Source organism: Peromyscus maniculatus, chromosome 5 (assembly GCF_049852395.1).
Source record: "Peromyscus maniculatus bairdii isolate BWxNUB_F1_BW_parent chromosome 5, HU_Pman_BW_mat_3.1, whole genome shotgun sequence".
NCBI lineage: Eukaryota > Metazoa > Chordata > Mammalia > Rodentia > Cricetidae > Peromyscus > Peromyscus maniculatus.
Genome location: NC_134856.1, coordinates 64,250,507 through 64,257,051, shown reverse-complemented (window position 1 = coordinate 64,257,051; position 6,545 = coordinate 64,250,507). Strand labels below are relative to the sequence as shown.

General features: G+C 44.9%; 1 long non-coding RNA gene across 1 annotated transcript; it reads right to left on the bottom strand.

Annotated features, from left to right (window-relative positions):
* Positions 1–215: 215 nt before the first annotated feature.
* LOC143273162 (uncharacterized) lies at positions 216–6,123 on the bottom strand. The gene is made up of 3 exons (XR_013051069.1): positions 6,051–6,123; positions 5,309–5,464; positions 216–1,400 (listed from the first exon to the last, which is right to left on the bottom strand). It is a non-coding gene; the product is annotated as an uncharacterized LOC143273162 (long non-coding RNA).
* Between the last annotated feature and the right edge of the window lie 422 nt (positions 6,124–6,545).

Below are 6,545 nucleotides of genomic sequence, written 5' to 3'. Positions count from 1 at the left end.
TTAGAGAGATTTCCGGCCAGTGAGAAATCCTGTCTTCAAAAACAGGTGAGTGGACTCCTGAGGAACGACACTTGAGGCTCTTCTTGAGCCTTCATATGCATACGTACATATGTGTACTCACTGACCCAGGAACAAGCCCCCCCCCCCCCCCCGCCTGCGCGCACATGCACGTGTACACACACACACACACACACACACACACGGGGAGGGGGGGCAAGAACCAGATCTATTATTACCTTACTCATTACTATGATGATAGTAACAGCATTGTGCCTGAAACATGAAGTGCTTCTGTGCTGAGCACATATGCACATTGTTCCAGGAAGGCTCATTGTAGGTGCGCTGCTTATACAGTCCCACCTCCTAGGTAGGGAGGTGGAGGTTCCTACAGATGAATGTCACTCACTAATACAAATTTAAATTAAAGCGGGGCTGGATTCAGGGCATAGCCTTTCATTGCACCTCAGTTTGCTTCTACATATCTCTCCCAGCTAAACTGTGAGAACCCATGATACGTTTATGTTCTCACCCCCAGCCCCTGAACTGTGAGTGTGCAGACATTTGTTTTTATTGGACTCCGTGTGAAATCCTGACAGTAGCATCAGTTGTATTGTCTGTCTTCCTGGACTTGTGTAGGTACCTTCTTTCTCTTCATACAACCATTGACAAATATGTTGAAATGCACGAGGCTCTCTGGCTTTCTCCCAAGACGTTCTCTTCTTTGGGGCGACACACACACACTCCTGGGATGTACGGCTGTGCATGCACTGTATAAGTCTCCAACCACATCCCTCTCAGCATCCCTTCCTACAGACAGCAAGGGCTTCCCAAGTATCTACCAGAAAAGGATATTTTAAGTGGCTTTTAGAATTATGATTACATCAAGTTTATAGTCCTCTACTACTCTAACAGGAATCACATTCAAAAGTAAATAAATTTGAACAAGAATGGAGTTTGTTTCCTTTCCTTAATCCATTAATTCGGGCTCATGGAGATAAGCTATTCTCTTTTCTCTGGTGCATTTAATAATAATAGCTTCAGTTTGATATCAGTTATTATGGAACGCATAAAACAGTACATTATTTTAGCACTTTATGTTCCAATGATGTTTTACAATTTAAAAACCTTTCAGAAATCTGAGGGTCCCCAAACTCCATGCTTGAGGGGGTCAGCTTTAATTGTCATAGTGAATGTAGCTGCTGCACTTCAACGTTTCATTTCTGTATCTAGAACCCATTACATATACACACCGTGGCTGGAGGGGCCAGAGTCCCGTTCATTGGGTGGCATCTTAGAGGCTTATAGATGCTGTTGTCAGTAGGCAGAAGTGATGTGTAGAGACCATGCAGCTGTCTATATTCTCATTTGTTCTGTACTTCCAAAGGCAAAGGTCAACTCTCCTTGGTACAAAAGATAAAAGCAGTCAAATGCATATATTTGTGTGTGTAAGACTTTCACATGCCTTTCAAAAATTCTTTTTTTTTTTGACATGTAACTTTTAAGCTAGAAAAGTCTTTTCCAAAAGATGACTTTTAACTGTAGCATGTAATAACATGGGAATATTGCAGAAAGCCTCCCAAGAGTTCTCCAAAGCAGGATCTGGACCACTCGGTGTATGGAGATGACATTGTCTGCAAGCCTTACCAGAGAGCTGGGCACAGCAGCCCCTGGTCTTTCCTCACAGGCACAGTTCAAAGCCCTTCTTCCTTCTTGTGTGCCCCAAACCTGTTTACAAGTATCGTGCTCTTCCATAGTACTTGCCACAGGTACTTAAGTGTGAATAATGACAACCAAAACCAGAAATGAAACTAAATTCCCACTACTAAAGAAAGACTGGAGTTAGCCCTCTGGGGTGAGAGGCACAGAGGATTAATTATATTGTAGGAGTTGATATCTTTCTTCATTTCCCTTTCCAGGCTTTTGGCAAATACATTTTTTTCCACAGTTTTAAAGAAATGTAAGAACTCCCAAGTTCCACGGCCAGAAAACCCTGACAAGCCCCTGATAGCTGAATAATGGATGAAGCTCTGCTGTTTACTTAGCAAGGGGAGGAAAAAAAAAAGAGCGATAGAGAGTTCCAGATACAGAGCAGAGATCTGACATCCTTCAAGCTGAACAATAGTGAGAAGAATAGACTGCCTCCTTGCCTTTTTTTTTTTTTTTTTTTGTCCGTGTACAAAATGTGTCTGGAAATAACAGCTCAATGTGTCATCATGCCAAGCTGAATCCAGCCATTCTCCTGTGTCCCCTCAGAACAGGATAAGACCTGACCCCCAAGTATCAAGTATTTCCAACCCCACAGCCTCTGTCACATGGTCACTCAGAAGATAAGGCAAAATTTTCCCAGCATGGAAACACTACCAATATTCCCACATAGCCATTGACGGTAGGTAAAGCTGATAAAAATGTGAAGTTGGAATCGGCAGAGGTTACGATTTTCCCTGTTTCGATGCTGATTAATTCACATTCCTAAGCTGAGGATGAGCCTCCCATACCAAGGCAGCGGAGCTGAAGGCTGTCCTGGTGCTTGTCTTCTGAGAGAACCCTCCTCATAAAGTCCCCCACAATACCTGTCACTGGTACCTAGACTTTCACCATTAGAGATTCATTCTTTTGGTTCTGGGGCATTTTAATCCCTGGGGGTCCTATTAAAATGCAAAAAGCCTGAGAATAACTGCATTGAAAGGTATTATTAACTGACAGCAATGAGGCCCTGGGGAATTGGACACAGGCTAGAGCCTGAGGAACTGAACAGGAAATCAGGACGGGCAGAGAGAGGAGGCAGGTGGCAGCAAAAAGAAACTTCCTTCCAATTGTTCAGGGGCAAGGTGACCCACTTCTGGTGTTCCCTGTAGAAGGGAACTGCCTTCCCAGGCAGCTGGATGGGCACAGGGCACACAAATTGCTTCAGTTCCGCTAAAGGAGAAAAGTCAGTGCTAGAATATAGTTCACAGACACTAGGAGTGTTTCTGTTGAAAACCTAGAAGGAACATAAACTAACCAGGCAATATCGATAGGAAAGAAGAAGTGGGGACCTGTATGGACTTCAGCAGGGTGGTCTGTCTCAACCAGAAGATGCTGGCCCACATCTTCAGGAAGCAGCCCCAGAGCCTGGTCTATCCCCCATGGTGACATTCCTCCCTTGAGAGGGTGATGATGGACACCACCAGTTTTCTGCTGCTGGAGAAGATGGAACCTCCATGTTATTGTTATGTGATAGCTGGCAGGTGTAGGGGTGTGTGTGTGTGTGTGTGTGTGTGTGTGTGTGTGTGTGTGTGTGTGTGTGTGTACATGTGTGTCTATGAATGTGCCTTTGTGTCTACATATACTTTATTTGCATGCATATGTTTGCATGCATTTCTCTGTACACACATAGCTTATGTGGATTTATCCACATGTGTGTTTATGTATATGCTAAGTGTATGATGCTATGTGTTTGCGTGGGGAGATATCTGTGTTTATACAGGTGTGTGTGTGTGTGTGTGTGTGTGTGTGTGTGGTTTTGTGGATGTGTGTTTCTATGTGGCAATGTTTGTTATCTGTGTGCATGATTGTGTAGTTTATGGGGGAGGAACGTGTGTTCGTGTATATGTGTTAGAAGATGTGCATACATAGTGAGCAAAATGAGATCAGACTTGACTTTCCCCAGAAGGTGCCGTGCTTGTAGAGGAGAGGACAGGTGGAGATGGCTGCCTACGCACCTTCCATATACCTGGAGCGAAGTTATGCGAGTACTGCTTTGTTTTCTCCTTGTCCCTGTTGTTGCTGCCACTTCATGGTGGGCAGGTATCTGTTTCCGGCCTGAGCTGGGCTCCTACAGAGAACCACAGTGCACAGTCTGGGCCACTCTGTAAATCATGTCAGACTCAGCTCTAGCACCCAGATGACAAGGATCTTATGATTTCATAAAAGGAAAATGACTTAACCAAGAAATTCCCGAGGAACTTGGAGATTTGAGAATAAGTTTACTTCTCTGTCTCTGTCTCTGTCTCTGTGTGTGTGTGTGTGTGTGTGTGTATGCGCGCGCGCGTGTGCGCGTGTGCGCGCACGCGCAAGAGAGAGTCAATATGTATTCCTAGGAGGCCAGAACTAGCTATGTAGATCAGGCTGGCCTAGAACTCAGAGAGCCACATGTCTCTGCCCCAATTCTTTGAGTTTCTGGCAAGGAGGGCACATGCATATGTGAAGAGAAGAGCCTGTGGCAGAGCAAAGCTACTCATGAGGAAGGAACAAGAGAACAAGAGCCACCTCCCCTTTGAGGCACATCTACAGGCCCTAAGGTTCTCAACAAGGCTCCAACTCTTAGGGGCTCCACTCCTCTGGTAGTACCACCCTAGGAGGCAAGCCTTCCCATGTAGTCACTGGGGAGACCAGTGTCCAAGTACAGCAGAAGGCTCAGAGGTGCCAGAGATGGACCCTCAAGACACTGGCCACAGCTATGAAGCTCCAGTTACACAGAGGGAACGCCCCATTGAGATCCACTGCACCGGTCATGATACAGCTGAACAAGAAATGTTGTGTCTACTAGGAATTTGCTTTAGAGTGATGTCACACTTGCTCACCAACATAAAATGACAAGCATGTGGGGTGATGGATGCTTTCGCTGGCTCCATTTAATCTCTGCATAAAATTCAGATGGGCCACAATATCACACTGCACCTTCTAAGTGCATGCAACTAGCATCCGTTAATTAACGGCAAGTTAAACCTAACATTCAAGTTAAACCTAACATTCACAAACGCTTGGAGCTGAGGTGTAAACCCACCTCAGGACGGTTGTGGCCAGGCTCTCATTCATTCTCCCCATGAGTTCCAGTTCCTTGATGCAATCTGTCTTCTTTATCTTGGGAAAGGCTGTAATTCATTGCCCCCAAGTCTTCGGGAACCTGTCTTTGAAAATTATACTTGCTGTCTGTGGGGTATATTTTTTAACCTATTTAAAATGGATACCGTAAATCCCCAAAGAGGTGTTTCTTTCTGGTCCCTCAAAAATGAAACCATCTCAAGCAACTAAAATAAAAAGCAAACTTCAGCAAATTATCTCAGTGGGGAGATGTGGAGGGAAATGTTTTGAGGTCAGCTAGGAGGCCTTTGTCTTTGTCAGGGGCCAAAGCACACTTCCCTCAGGAGGCTTTAGGACAAGCATAAATAATGCAGCCCGTAGAAAGATCATCTCTGAGGCTAGAGTCAGGCTTCAATGCGACAGCCCCCAAATCCCGGGCTCTGAAGAAATCCAGCTAGTCAGTCTAAGCACTGTGTGGAGAGGGGCAATGAAGCCCTCTGTGAGAAGCACCAACCTTGAACCTTACCGTGGCTCTGGAAGTCTTAGCAGGCACCTCACTGTAGACCCTGCAGCAAGGGTAACAGAGGTGCAGGCCTACACATCTTGAGGGACAGGAAGCGCAGGCCACGGGGCATTCAAAGAGGTCACAGGACCATGGAGCAGCAGGCAGGAATCAATAGCACTGTGCAGAATGGGGAAGGATCAGTGACCTCTAGACTTTGTGGCAGTTTAGCCAAGTTGATTAACAGCACACCAGGGACGGTCCCTGAGCTGTGCAGGCAGCCACAGACAGCTACTTTCAGAGAAGTGGAATGCGCCGAGCTAACCCAGGCAAGAGGAGAAGAAGGCAGAGCTCCTAAGCAGAACACTGGGCAGGTGGGCACTTGCCTCGTCTGTAAAGGCTTTTAGGGGGCTTAGGAATCATTCTTCTCTGGCACCTCAAAATCTGAACTTGTTTCCCCCTCTCTCTGAACCTCTTTTCAACTGTTTTATCATGAAAAAAATCAAAACTATAAAAAAAAAAATCAGTGAGGATGGTTAAATAAATTCCCATCGATTTGTTACCCTAATTCATCTCCTAGCTCATGGCCAAATGTATTTATGTGTGACTGTCCCTGCCCCAGCTACACTAGGTTAACATGGGGCAAGTACCAGACATAATAATATGGTTTAATTTGTAAATTCTTTTGTTTGAATCTCTAAACAACTCCCTTGTGGAACACCCTATACTAATATCACACAAAAACTTACCTGAACAAGACACTTACTTATTCATGCACTAGACTTGGCTGAGGACAGTCTTTGAACTTGAGGTTATGACAACTGAAGTTCCTAAAACCTAAAAACAAAGAGAAGATACTGAATAGGAGAGACAGAATACACAAGAATCATGAAATAGGGCCAAAAGGCGCACGGTAAGAAGGGCAGGAAGAGAAAAGAGAGAGAAGTCGGCAAAACCATACTGAACAAGAATCTAAAATCTCTCTTGATTGATCTCACACACTCAATGCAGATCCAGGAAGCTCAGGGAAGAGCAATTAATAGAATATTGGGGGGCGGATACGACAGAGGCATATGAAATTTGAACTCCAGAAAACCACAGAAAATTAATAGCAAACTTGAAAAAATTGAGAAGGAGGCAATGAGATCTTTCTGTAGAAGCCCAGAGCTAAGAATTGTAGCCAGTTCATGCAAGGAAACAAACCTCATGGAGACAGGAGACGGGAGCAAAGTGTTCAGAGAGATTAACAACAACAAACACC